At 37.2% G+C, this 14304-nt stretch overlaps 5 non-coding genes across 5 annotated transcripts; all 5 read left to right on the forward strand.

Annotated features, from left to right (window-relative positions):
- The first annotated feature begins 219 nt into the window (after window positions 1-219).
- On the forward strand, window positions 220-291 carry TRNAD-GUC (transfer RNA aspartic acid (anticodon GUC)). The gene has a single exon. It is a non-coding gene; the product is annotated as a tRNA-Asp (tRNA).
- A 4468-nt stretch (window positions 292-4759) lies between these two features.
- TRNAD-GUC (transfer RNA aspartic acid (anticodon GUC)) lies at window positions 4760-4831 on the forward strand. The gene has a single exon. It is a non-coding gene; the product is annotated as a tRNA-Asp (tRNA).
- A 1341-nt stretch (window positions 4832-6172) lies between these two features.
- On the forward strand, window positions 6173-6244 carry TRNAD-GUC (transfer RNA aspartic acid (anticodon GUC)). Its single transcript has one exon. It is a non-coding gene; the product is annotated as a tRNA-Asp (tRNA).
- Window positions 6245-11084: 4840 nt separating this feature from the next.
- On the forward strand, window positions 11085-11156 carry TRNAD-GUC (transfer RNA aspartic acid (anticodon GUC)). Its single transcript has one exon. It is a non-coding gene; the product is annotated as a tRNA-Asp (tRNA).
- A 2731-nt stretch (window positions 11157-13887) lies between these two features.
- TRNAD-GUC (transfer RNA aspartic acid (anticodon GUC)) lies at window positions 13888-13959 on the forward strand. The gene has a single exon. It is a non-coding gene; the product is annotated as a tRNA-Asp (tRNA).
- The last annotated feature ends 345 nt before the right edge of the window (window positions 13960-14304 follow it).

Consider the following 14304-nt stretch of genomic DNA (forward strand, 5'->3'; position numbering starts at 1 on the left):
CCAGATAGACAGATCGATAGATAGATATTTATTTCAATGAAATAATTTCTTGATAAAACTGATTGTTTTTGGCTAGGAATTTCTGTATTGTAATATTTAGGAAAAAAGATTACTTGTCCTAACCAAAAGCAGCAAATCTGCCTATTACAATACTGTGAATTGATCGAGGGTATGCCTTAACCCCAAGGAGGTGAGCACTGTTTAACTGATGCCAACAAGTCCTCGTTAGTATAGTGGTCAGTATCCCCGCCTGTCACGCAGGAGACCGGGGTTCAATTCCCCGACGGGGAGGCGATTCCTTTTATTCACACAATTAAATAAAATGATGTACTTTCTAACATTGTAAAATATATCTGTCATTATCCTTGCCTATTCCGATTGAGAAAAAAGGTTGAATTCACTGATGGCCAAAATGCTTACTGATGTGTTAACTGAAATTCAGAATATGCTCTGAATATTTCAATATGCACAGGCGTACCATCAAAAACACTTTACATCTGCATTCTCTTGGAAAATGAGATGAAGCAGTGGTGAATCCTAGGCTGCTGTTCCACTCGATTGGCACAATTTACAAGTAGAATGACTGCTTTTGGTTAGTAGTGACCCCTGGTGGCTAATAGTTATAAGCTGCAAATGGTAAAGTGAGCTGATTATATATATATATATATATATATATATTCATTGAAAAAACCATATGTTATACACCATATATAGTTAGGAATTAGCATTTATAAAACCTTATTTTACTCACACAAAACCAATGAAATTCCATATATAGTTAGTGGTACTAACTATATATCACGCACCCGCAATCCACTGCTGATCATGTCACATATGACATCATTCATGACATGGTCAGTGACATCACTGATGACATCACTGATGACATCTCAAATGACATCACTGATGACATCACTGATGACATCTCAAATGACATCACTGATGACATCACTGATGACAACATCCAGTGACTGTATTTTTCTGTAAAGTTAAAATATGTCTTACATATTTAAGAATGAGTGGATGTATAAGTGTCTGGATGAAGGATTTAGTAGGTACATGACTGACTGTATGAGTGAGTGGTTAAATTTGTCTCACTGAGTGCATGGGTTAGTGACTAAACTGTCTTAATTTGTGCATCATTATGTCTGTTGTTCTGTAAACTGCTGCATGTGTTGATCATTAGCTATATGAGTAACTATATGGGTTATTGATTGGTTGCCCAAGCATTTGTATGGGAGACTGAGAGTGTGTGTGGGTGGCTGGGAGGTGTATGACTCTGTGCATAGATGTATGGGTTCAAAAGTGCATGTGGAAACAGCTGTATGGGTGGTTGACTGTTTGCATGACTGTATTGGTGAATGAATACATATCTCAGTGCTACATGTCAAAGTAAGTACATATGTAAAATACAGTACATGTGAGAGTTGACATATATAAATAACTGTGCATAAGAGCCAGTGAATGTGTGAGTGGCTGTATGGATCATTATGATCTTGTATCCAGGATTGTATAAGTGAGTAAATATGTTTTAGTATATGTTTGAATAAATAAGGTGTGTATAACTGTATAGTTGTGAAAATGGAGCTGTGATTGATTCTTTGCATGACTGACTAGGTGTGTAAGTAACTCCATGGATGAGTGACAGTCTGTGAGTGTCTGTTTACACTGAGTGTATCTAAGGTTATATTAGAGTCTGAAGAGGTTCATCGTATTATCACATGAATGATGTCATCAGTGATGTGATCATTAATGTCAAATGAGATTGGATCAGTGATGTCATCAGTGATGTCATTTGAGATGTCATCAGTGATGTCATCAGTGATGTCATTTGAGATGTCATCAGTGATGTCATCAGTGATGTCACTGACCATGTCATGAATGATGTCATATGTGACATGATCAGCAGTGGATTGCGGGTGCGTGATATATAGTTAGTACCACTAACTATATATGGAATTTCATTGGTTTTGTGTGAGTAAAATAAGGTTTTATAAATGCTAATTCCTAACTATATATGGTGTATAACCTATGGTTTTTTCAATGAATTTTCAAGGTTTTGTAAATGCAAATTCCTAACTATATATGGTCTATAACCTATGGTTTTTTCAATGAATTTCATTGGTTTTTTAAAAGCTAATATCTATAGCTGTAAAATGTATTCTTCTTTAAATATAAAAATATATTTTATATGTTTATTAATAATTTTTTTTAAATATTTTTTTTGTTTCGCTCCCGGTCCGCGAACCGGGAAGCTTTCCGTTAGCTCAAATAGATGTCCCGCCCCGGTCCGCGAACCAGTAAGAAATCAACATAGTGACGGTATCGCGTTGCCGCGAAATGCGTCTTGTGACGTATCGCGTTAGCGCACCCGGAAGTGCCCCGGGGCGCGGACCGAGGCGCGAAGCGCAGCGACCCGGAAGCGATCCGCGGCGCGTAGCGAAAGCACGACGTATCGCGTTGCCGCGTAATGCGTCTTGTGACGTATCGCGTTAGCGCACCCGGAAGTGTCCCGGGGCGCGGACCGAGGCGCGAAGCGCAGCGAACTGGAAGCTAACCGGGGAGCGTTCCGCAGCGCGTAACATGAGCGTGAGAGGTCATGTGACTTGGTAATAAAACTTTTCATTGGTTCATTTCACTTTTGGTTTCATAATAATGGAAGGCTAGGTCAGGTGACCTAAAAATAACACTTTTCATTGGTTGAGAACTTTTGCTTTTCCCAAATGATGAAAACCCCTCCTTCTTTCCTCACTCTGACTTTCATCTTGGTGAGAGAAAGACCCTTTTACTTTATAGAGAAATGGCTTCCATTGTTGCTTCAGGTAGTGTTCCCCCACCACCACCCCCACCTCCTCAAGGGAAGAAAGGACCACCTGCTCAACCAATGTTTGAGGAAGATCAAGAAGAGGAGGAAGAGGAGGAAGAGCCTGAGTTTTTGCCAGAGGAGCCCAGGAGGTACAAAAGAAAAGAAAACTACATCTGGCAATTTTTTACATTTCCAGCAGGGCAAAAAAAAGTTAATGCAAGATATGTGTTTTGCCGTATTTGCAAAGATCGACTGTCAAGGGGCACTGACAAGAAATACAGCTTCGGCAATTATACGATGCACAGGCATATGAGTAGGTGGCACCCAAATAATTATAGTGCTGCCCAGCTTCGTGATGAACAACAAAATCCCCTGGCAATAGTGAGAACATCTGCTGTGAAAGAAATATCGGGACCAGAGGCGAGGGAGGTGATCCCGAACATTCAAATGGACATGGGGGAAGTAAGGCAAGTGTGCGTGTGGTGCGGCCAAACACTTTGCCACGGAGAAAGAAGCATTATTCTTATAATGAGAGCTATCAGAAATCATGATTGCCCGAAACGCCCCAAAAAATAAATTCTTCTTTTTTTCGTTGCTCCTGTTGAGCCCTTCTCAATGAATCATTTTTGTTTCCCCCCTCCCCCCAAAAAAACAAAAAAATTACAAAATGTTCAGAAAAAACATAAAAAATGTTCAGAAAAATAATAAAAAAAATTTAAAACAACAAAAACCAAAAAAAAAAGTTCTTTTCAGAATTACCTCCCCATTATAAAAAAAATTGGTAGAATTTTTGAAACTCTGCCAACCTCTATTTCTTTTAGTTCGCTTCCAGTTCGCACTCCGGTACGCGAACCAGGAGCGAACCAAAAAAAAAATAAAAAAAATAAAAGAAAATAAAAAATAATCAACAAAACCAACAATCAATTAACATACTGCATTTGAAAAGTCTCTCATTCATTTTTCATTGTAGTACGCTGCCCAGAACGCTTCCCGGTTCGCGGACCGGGCGCTACCCACGCCAAAAAACAAAAAAAAAAATATTATTTTTTTTGCCCCACGGGGCCCTTTTAAAGCCTCCACATTAAACCTAGGGGGTCAGGGAGGATCTACTATGCCCCCTTATGGTTATTTCCACCTTTGTTTTGGCCTCCTCTTGTCTCTCAATCCTACCGAGAGACAAGATGGCGGCCGCTCCGGACTGTTTAGAATGTTGACAGACACCGGAGAGCCAATCAGCTTCGCTACGCGAAGTTCCGTTACGCGTAAGGTCCGCGAACCGGGGCGCTGCCCGGTCCGCTGTTACAGATATATATCTTTTTTTAAACGTTAATTTCTCAAAATCCACTGAAGCACATATATTGAGACCTACAAAAGGCACATCGGGCTACCAGTCCCTACAATTTTGCCAAGTTTCGTGCAAATCCATTCAGCCGTTCGGGCTAAAAGTGAGGCCAACCGCCCTATGGAAAACTCAATGTTAAAAACACGTTTTGGGACCCCCCTTTTTTCTCGGCCCCCCCTGGACGAACCCCCCCCAAATTTTCAGGGGCTGCTCAGAAACAAAATGTTCCAATTTCCAGAAAATTTCAGCCAATTCCGTCCACAAACGCCAAAGTTATTAGACATAGAATTTTCAAAAATCCCATAGAGAAAAAATCCTAACTATATATACCTACTGGCGACCGCCAGTAGGTAATATATATAAATATATACATTGATAGTTAGAAAGATAGCCAGATAGACAGATCGATAGATAGATATTTATTTCAATGAAATAATTTCTTGATAAAACTGATTGTTTTTGGCTAGGAATTTCTGTATTGTAATATTTAGGAAAAAAGATTACTTTGTCCTAACCAAAAGCAGCAAATCTGCCTATTACAATACTGTGAATTGATCGAGGGTATGCCTTAACCCCAAGGAGGTGAGCACTGTTTAACTGATGCCAATAAGTCCTCGTTAGTATAGTGGTCAGTATCCCCGCCTGTCACGCGGGAGACCGGGGTTCAATTCCCCGACGGGGAGGCGATTCCTTTTATTCACACAATTAAATAAAATGATGTACTTTCTAACATTGTAAAATATATCTGTCATTATCCTTGCCTATTCCGATTGAGAAAAAAGGTTGAATTCACCGATGTACAAAATGCTTACTGATGTGTTAACTGAAATTCAGAATATGCTCTGAATATTTCAATATGCACAGGCGTACCATCAAAAACACTTTACATCTGCATTCTCTTGGAAAATGAGATGAAGCAGTGGTGAATCCTAGGCTGCTGTTCCACACGATTGGCAGAATTTACAAGTAGAATGACTGCTTTTGGTTAGTAGTGACCCCTGGTGGCTAATAGTTATAAGCTGCAAATGGTAAAGTGAGCTGATTATATAGATATATATATATATATATAAATATATATATTGATAGTTAGAAAGATAGCTAGATAGACAGATCGATAGATAGATATTTATTTCAATGAAATAATTTCTTGATAATACTGATTGTTTTTGGCTAGGAATTTCTGTATTGAAATATTTAGGAAAAAAGATGACTTGTCCTAACCAAAAGCAGCACATCTGCCTATTACAATACTGTGAATTGATCGAGGGTATGCCTTAACCCCAAGGAGGTGAGCACTTTTTAACTGATGCCAATAAGTCCTCGTTAGTATCGTGGTCAGTATCCCTGCCTGTCACGCGGGAGACCGGGGTTCAATTCCCAGACGGGGAGGCGATTCCTTTTATTCACTCAATTAAATAAAATGAACTTTCTAACATTGTAAAATATATCTGTCATTATCCTTGCCTATTCCGATTGAGAAAAAAGGTTGAATTCACTGATGGCCAAAATGCTTACTGATGTGTTAACTGAAATTCATAATATGCTCTGAATATTTCAATATGCACAGGCGTACCATCAAAAACACTTTACATCTGCATTCTCTTGGAAAATGAGATGAAGCAGTGGTGAATCCTAGGCTGCTGTTCCACTCGATTGGCACAATTTACAAGTAGAATGACTGCTTTTGGTTAGTAGTGACCCCTGGTGGCTAATAGTTATAAGCTGCAAATGGTAAAGTGAGCTGATTATATAGATATATATATATATAAATATATATATTGATAGTTAGAAAGATAGCTGGATAGACAGATCGATAGATAGATATTTATTTCAATGAAATAATTTCTTGATAATACTGATTGTTTTTGGCTAGGAATTTCTGTATTGAAATATTTAGGAAAAAAGATAACTTGTCCTAACCAAAAGCAGCAAATCTGCCTATTACAATACTGTGAATTGATCGAGGGTATGCCTTAACCCCAAGGACCCAAGGAGGTGAGCACTGTTTAACTGATGCCAATAAGTCCTCGTTAGTATAGTGGTCAGTATCCCCACCTGTCACGCGGGAGACCGGGGTTCAATTCCCCGACGGGGAGGCGATTCCTTTTATTCACACAATTAAATAAAATGAACTTTCTAACATTGTAAAATATATCTGTCATTATCCTTGCCTATTCCGATTGAGAAAAAAGGTTGAATTCACTGATGAACAAAATGCTTACTGATGTGTTAACTGAAATTCATAATATGCTCTGAATATTTCAATATGCACAGGCGTACCATCAAAAACACTTTACATCTGCATTCTCTTGGAAAATGAGATGAAGCAGTGTTGAATCCTAGGCTGCTGTTCCACTCGATTGGCACAATTTACAAGTAGAATGACTGCTTTTGGTTAGTAGTGACCCCTGGTGGCTAATAGTTATAAGCTGCAAATGGTAAAGTGAGCTGATTATATAGATATATATATATATATAAATATATATATTGATAGTTAGAAAGATAGCTAGATAGACAGATCGATAGATAGATATTTATTTCAATGAAATAATTTCTTGATAATACTGATTGTTTTTGGCTAGTAATTTCTGTATTAAATATTTAGGAAAAAAGATGAATTGTCCTAACCAAAAGCAGCAAATCTGCCTATTACAATACTGTGAATTGATCGAGGGTATGCCTTAACCCCAAGCAGGTGAGCACTGTTTAACTGATGCCAATAAGTCCTCGTTAGTATAGTGGTCAGTATCCCCGCCTGTCATGCGGGAGACCGGGGTTCAATTCCCCGACTGGGAGGCGATTCCTTTTATTCACACAATTAAATAAAATTATGTACTTTCTAACATTGTAAAATATATCTGTTGTTATCCTTGCCTATTCCGATTGAGAAAAAAGGTTGAATTCACTGATGAACAAAATGCTTACTGATGTGTTAACTGAAATTCATAATATGCTCTGAATATTTCAATATGCACAGGCGTACCATCAAAAACACTTTACATCTGCATTCTCTTGGAAAATGAGATGAAGCAGTGGTGAATCCTAGGCTGCTGTTCCACTCGATTGGCACAATTTAGAAGTAGAATGACTGCTTTTGGTTAGTAGTGACCCCTGGTGGCTAATAGTTATAAGCTGCAAATGGTAAAGTGAGCTGATTATATAGATATATATATATATAAATATATATATTGACAGTTAGAAAGATAGCTAGATAGACAGATCGATAGATAGATATTTATTTCAATGAAATAATTTCTTGATAATACTGATTGTTTTTGGCTAGGAATTTCTGTATTGAAATATTTAGGAAAAAAGATTACTTGTCCTAACCAAAAGAAGCACATCTACCTATTACAATACTGTGAATTGATCGAGGGTATGCCTTAACCCCAAGGAGGTGAGCACTTTTTAACTGATGTCAATAAGTCCTCGTTAGTATAGTGGTCAGTATCCCTGCCTGTCACGCGGGAGACCGGGGTTCAATTCCCAGACGGGGAGGCGATTCCTTTTATTCACACAATTAAATAAAATGAACTTTCTAACATTGTAAAATATATCTGTCATTATCCTTGCCTATTCCGATTGAGAAAAAAGGTTGAATTCACTGATGAACAAAATGCTTACTGATGTGTTAACTGAAATTCATAATATGCTCTGAATATTTCAATATGCACAGGCGTACCATCAAAAACACTTTACATCTGCATTCTCTTTGAAAATGAGATGAAGCAGTGGTGAATCCTAGGCTGCTGTTCTACTCGATTGGCACAATTTACAAGTAGAATGACTGCTTTTGGTTAGTAGTGACCCCTGGTGGCTAATAGTTATAAGCTGCAAATGGTAAAGTGAGCTGATTATATAGATATATTTATATATAAATATATATATTGATAGTTAGAAAGATAGCTAGATAGACAGATCGATAGATAGATATTTATTTCAATGAAATAATTTCTTGATAATACTGATTGTTTTTGGCTAGGAATTTCTGTATTGAAATATTTAGGAAAAAAGATTACTTGTCCTAACCAAAAGCAGCACATCTACCTATTACAATACTGTGAATTGATCGAGGGTATGCCTTAACCCCAAGGAGGTGAGCACTTTTTAACTGATGCCAATAAGTCCTCGTTAGTATAGTGGTCAGTATCCCTGCCTGTCACGCGGGAGACCGGGGTTCAATTCCCAGACGGGGAGGCGACTCCTTTTATTCACACAATTAAATAAAATGATGTACTTTCTAACATTGTAAAATATATCTGTCATTATCCTTGCCTATTCCGATTGAGAAAAAAGGTTGAATTCACTGATGGCCAAAATGCTTACTGATGTGTTAACTGAAATTCAGAATATGCTCTGAATATTTCAATATGCACAGGCGTACCATCAAAAACACTTTACATCTGCAATCTCTTGGAAAATGATATGAAGCAGTGGTGAATCCTAGGCTGCTGTTCCACTCGATTGGCACAATTTACAAGTAGAATGACTGCTTTTGGTTAGTAGTGACCCCTGGTGGCTAATAGTTATAAGCTGCAAATGGTAAAGTGAGCTGATTATATAGATATATATATATATATAAATATATATATTGATAGTTAGAAAGATAGCTGGATAGACAGATCGATAGATAGATATTTATTTCAATGAAATAATTTCTTGATAATACTGATTGTTTTTGGCTAGGAATTTCTGTATTGTAATATTTAGGAAAAAAGATGACTTGTCCTAACCAAAAGCAGCAAATCTGCCTATTACAATACTGTGAATTGATCGAGGGTATGCCTTAACCCCAAGGAGGTGAGCACTGTTTAACTGATGCCAATAAGTCCTCGTTAGTATAGTGGTCAGTATCCCCGCCTGTCACGCGGGAGACCGCGGTTCAATTCCCCGACGGGGAGGCGATTCCTTTTATTCACACAATTAAATAAAATGATGTACTTTCTAACATTGTAAAATATATCTGTCATTATCCTTGCCTATTCCGATTGAGAAAAAAGGTTGAATTCACCGATGGACAAAATGCTTACTGATGTGTTAACTGAAATTCATAATATGCTCTGAATATTTCAATATGCACAGGTGTACCATCAAAAACACTTTACATCTGCATTCTCTTGGAAAATGAGATGAAGCGTTGGTGAATCCTAGGCTGCTGTTCCACTCGATTGGCACAATTTACAAGTAGAATGACTGCTTTTGGTTAGTAGTGACCCCTGGTGGCTAATAGTTATAAGCTGCAAATGGTAAAGTGAGCTGATTATATAGATATATATATATATATAAATATATATATTGATAGTCAGAAAGATAGCTAGGTAGACAGATCGATAGATAGATATTTATTTCAATGAAATAATTTCTTGATAATACTGATTGTTTTTGGCTAGGAATTTCTGTATTGAAATATTTAGGAAAAAAGATGAATTGTCCTAACCAAAAGCAGCAAATCTGCCTATTACAATACTGTGAATTGATCGAGGGTATGACTTAACCCCAAGGAGGTGAGCACTGTTTAACTGATGCCAAGAAGTCCTCGTTAGTATAGTGGTCAGTATCCCCGCCTGTCACGCGGGAGACGGGGGTTCAATTCCCCGACGGGGAGGCGATTCCTTTTATTCACACAATTAAATAAAATGAACTTTCTAACATTGTAAAATATATCTGTCATTATCCTTGCCTATTCCGATTGAGAAAAAAGGTTGAATTCACTGATGAACAAAATGCTTACTGATGTGTTAACTGAAATTCATAATATGCTCTGAATATTTCAATATGCACAGGCGTACCATCAAAAACACTTTACATCTGCATTCTCTTGGAAAATGAGATGAAGCAGTGGTGAATCCTAGGCTGCTGTTCCACTCGATTGGCACAATTTACAAGTAGAATGACTGCTTTTGGTTAGTAGTGACCCCTGGTGGCTAATAGTTATAAGCTGCAAATGGTAAAGTGAGCTGATTATATATATATATATAGATATATATAAATATATATATTGATAGTTAGAAAGATAGCCAGATAGACAGATCGATAGATAGATATTTATTTCAATGAAATAATTTCTTGATAAAACTGATTGTTTTTGGCTAGGAATTTCTGTATTGTAATATTTAGGAAAAAAGATGACTTGTCCTAACCAAAAGCAGCAAATCTGCCTATTACAATACTGTGAATTGATCGAGGGTATGCCTTAACCCCAAGGAGGTGAGCACTGTTTAACTGATGCCAATAAGTCCTCGTTAGTATAGTGGTCAGTATCCCCGCCTGTCACGCGGTCGACCGGGGTTCAATTCCCCGACGGGGAGGCGATTCCTTTTATTCACACAATTAAATAAAATGATGTACTTTCTAACATTGTAAAATATATCTGTCATTATCCATGCCTATTCCGGTTGAGAAAAAAGGTTGAATTCAGTGATGGCCAAAATGCTTACTGATGTGTTAACTGAAATTCAGAATATGCTCTGAATATTTCAATATGCACAGGCGTACCATCAAAAACACTTTACATCTGCATTCTCTTGGAAAATGAGATGAAGCAGTGGTGAATCATAGGCTGCTGTTCCACTCGATTGGCACAATTTACAAGTAGAATGACTGCTTTTGGTTAGTAGTGACCCCTGGTGGCTAATAGTTATAAGCTGCAAATGGTAAAGTGAGCTGATTATATAGATATATATATATAAATATATATATTGATAGTTAGAAAGATAGCCAGATAGACAGATCGATAGATAGATATTTATTTCAATGAAATAATTTCTTGATAAAACTGATTGTTTTTGGCTAGGAATTTCTGTATTGTAATATTTAGGAAAAAAGATTACTTGTCCTAACCAAAAGCAGCAAATCTGCCTATTACAATACTGTGAATTGATGGAGGGTATGCCTTAACCCCAAGGAGGTGAGCACTGTTTAACTGATGCCAATAAGTCCTCGTTAGTATAGTGGTCAGTATCCCCGCCTGTCACGCGGGAGACCGGGGTTCAATTCCCCGACGGGGAGGCGATTCCATTTATTCACACAATTAAATAAAATGATGTACTTTCTAACATTGTAAAATATATCTGTCATTATCCTTGCCTATTCCGATTGAGAAAAAAGGTTGAATTCACCGATGGACAAAATGCTTACTGATGTGTTAACTGAAATTCATAATATGCTCTGAATATTTCAATATGCACAGGCGTACCATCAAAAACACTTTACATCTGCATTCTCTTGAAAAATGAGATGAAGCAGTGGTGAATCCTAGGCTGCTGTTCCACTCGATTGGCACAATTTACAAGTAGAATGACTGCTTTTGGTTAGTAGTGACCCCTGGTGGCTAATAGTTATAAGCTGCAAATGGTAAAGTGAGCTGATTATATAGATATATATATATATAAATATATATATTGATAGTTAGAAAGATAGCTAGATAGACAGATCGATAGATAGATATTTATTTCAATGAAATAATTTCTTGATAATACTGATTGTTTTTGGCTAGGAATTTCTGTATTGAAATATTTAGGAAAAAAGATGACTTGTCCTATCCAAAAGCAGCAAATCTGCCTATTACAATACTGTGAATTGATCGAGGGTATGCCTTAACCCCAAGGAGGTGAGCACTGTTTAACTGATGCCAATAAGTCCTCGTTAGTATAGTGGTCAGTATCCCTGCCTGTCACGCGGGAGACCGGGGTTCAATTCCCAGACGGGGAGGCGATTCCTTTTATTCACACAATTAAATAAAATGAACTTTCTAACATTGTAAAATATATCTGTCATTATCCTTGCCTATTCCGATTGAGAAAAAAGGTTGAATTCACTGATGAACAAAATGCTTACTGATGTGTTAACTGAAATTCATAATATGCTCTGAATATTTCAATATGCACAGGCGTACCATCAAAAACACTTTACATCTGCATTCTCTTGGAAAATGAGATGAAGCAGTGGTGAATCCTAGGCTGCTGTTCCACTCGATTGGCACAATTTACAAGTAGAATGACTGCTTTTGGTTAGTAGTGACCCCTGGTGGCTAATAGTTATAAGCTGCAAATGGTAAAGTGAGCTGATTATATAGATATATATATATATATATAAATATATATATTGATAGTTAGAAAGATAGCTGGATAGACAGATCGATAGATAGATATTTATTTCAATGAAATAATTTCTTGATAATACTGATTGTTTTTGGCTAGGAATTTCTGTATTGAAATATTTAGGAAAAAAGATGACTTGTCCTAACCAAAAGCAGCAAATCTGCCTATTCCAATACTGTGAATTGATCGAGGGTATGCCTTAACCCCAAGGAGGTGAGCACTTTTTAACTGATGCCAATAAGTCCTCGTTAGTATAGTGGTCAGTATCCCTGCCTGTCACGCGGGAGACCGGGGTTCAATTCCCAGACGGGGAGGCGATTCCTTTTATTCACACAATTAAATAAAATGAACTTTCTAACATTGTAAAATATATCTGTCATTATCCTTGCCTATTCCGATTGAGAAAAAAGGTTGAATTCACTGATGAACAAAATGCTTACTGATGTGTTAACTGAAATTCATAATATGCTCTGAATATTTCAATATGCACAGGCGTACCATCAAAAACACTTTACATCTGCATTCTCTTGGAAAATGAGATGAAGCAGTGGTGAATCCTAGGCTGCTGTTCCACTCGATTGGCACAATTTACAAGTAGAATGACTGCTTTTGGTTAGTAGTGACCCCTGGTGGCTAATAGTTATAAGCTGCAAATGGTAAAGTGAGCTGATTATATAGATATATATATATATAAATATATATATTGATAGTTAGAAAGATAGCCAGATAGACAGATCGATAGATAGATATTTATTTCAATGAAATAATTTCTTGATAAAACTGATTGTTTTTGGCTAGGAATTTCTGTATTGTAATATTTAGGAAAAAAGTTTTCTTGTCCTAACGAAAGCAGCAAATCTGCCTATTACAATACTGTGAATTGATCGAGGGTATGCCTTAACCCCAAGGAGGTGAGCACTGTTTAACTGATGCCAATAAGTCCTCGTTAGTATAGTGGTCAGTATCCCCGCCAGTCACGCGGGAGACCGGGGTTCAATTCCCCGACAGGGAGGCGATTCCTTTTATTCACACAATTAAATAAAATGATGTACTTTCTAACATTGTAAAATATATCTGTCATTATCCTTGCCTATTCCGATTGAGAAAAAAGGTTGAATTCACTGATGGCCAAAATGCTTACTGATGTGTTAACTGAAATTCATAATATGCTCTGAATATTTCAATATGCACAGGCGTACCATCAAAAACACTTTACATCTGCATTCTCTTGGAAAATGATATGAAGCAGTGGTGAATCCTAGGCTGCTGTTCCACTCGATTGGCACAATTTACAAGTAGAATGACTGCTTTTGGTTAGTAGTGACCCCTGGTGCCTAATAGTTATAAGCTGCAAATGGTAAAGTGAGCTGATTATATAGATATATATATATAAATATATATATTGATAGTTAGAAAGATAGCTGGATAGACAGATCGATAGATAGATATTTATTTCAATGAAATAATTTCTTGATAATACTGATTGTTTTTGGCTAGGAATTTCTGTATTGAAATATTTAGGAAAAAAGATAACTTGTCCTAACCAAAAGCAGCAAATCTGCCTATTACAATACTGTGAATTGATCGAGGGTATGCCTTAACCCCAAGGAGGTGAGCACTGTTTAACTGATGCCAATAAGTCCTCGTTAGTATAGTGGTCAGTATCCCCGCCTGTCACGCAGGAGACCGGGGTTCAATTCCCCGACGGGGAGGCGATTCCTTTTATTCACACAATTAAATAAAATGATGTACTTTCTAACATTGTAAAATATATCTGTCATTATCCTTGCCTATTCCGATTGAGAAAAAGGGTTGAATTCACCGATGGACAAAATGCTTACTGATGTGTTAACTGAAATTCATAATATGCTCTGAATATTTCAATATGCACAGGCGTACCATCAAAAACACTTTACATCTGCATTCTCTTGGAAAATGAGATGAAGCAGTGGTGAATCCTAGGCTGCTGTTCCACTCGATTGGCACAATTTACAAGAAGAATAACTGCTTTTGGTTAGTAGTGACCCCTGGTGGCTAATAGTTATAAGCTGCAAATC

The sequence above is a fragment of the Lissotriton helveticus genome, chromosome 1_2 (assembly GCF_964261635.1).
Source record: "Lissotriton helveticus chromosome 1_2, aLisHel1.1, whole genome shotgun sequence".
In the NCBI taxonomy this organism is placed as follows: Eukaryota; Metazoa; Chordata; class Amphibia; order Caudata; family Salamandridae; genus Lissotriton; species Lissotriton helveticus.